This window comes from Frankliniella occidentalis, unplaced genomic scaffold, assembly GCF_000697945.3.
Source record: "Frankliniella occidentalis isolate FOCC.00 unplaced genomic scaffold, Focc_3.1 Scaffold369, whole genome shotgun sequence".
NCBI classification, from domain to species: Eukaryota; Metazoa; Arthropoda; class Insecta; order Thysanoptera; family Thripidae; genus Frankliniella; species Frankliniella occidentalis.
The window spans coordinates 86,522-87,031 of NW_026267492.1; positions in this window are offsets into that span (position 1 = coordinate 86,522).

The window sequence follows — 510 nt, forward strand, 5'->3', positions numbered from 1 at the left end:
TATTTTCCATACTAGAAATCCATCTGGAATTTAAAGCTGGGTTGTCTAACACTGTCAAATGATCTTCACAACCTGTGTCAGGTGGACATGCTTCTCCTGGGCAAGTGCCTTCGTGTGGACTACATCAACTAGAGAACATGCTGGACCCGGCGAAAAACACTGTGAGTGCTCCACAACACTAGCCATTCCCTGTAGGGCCTCTCAAATGTGTTTGCCTTTGTGAGCAGTGTTGATTCATCACTCAGAGAATGTCTAATGAATTCTCCATACACTCACTATTAGTATCCTGACAAATGCCGTTTTTAAGGTCTTTAGGAAGCTCTTTTGTGAAGCTACACCCAGACTTATGTTCCACTGTCAAACCTTGTTGGTGGACTTATGCTCCTGGACTTATGTTCCTTTGTAAAATCTTGTTGATGGACTTAGGTCCCTCTGTCGCATTATGTCTGGACTTATGTTCCTCTGTTAAATACCACGGGAGCCAGGGCAGATCTGCTACTGCCGTTAATT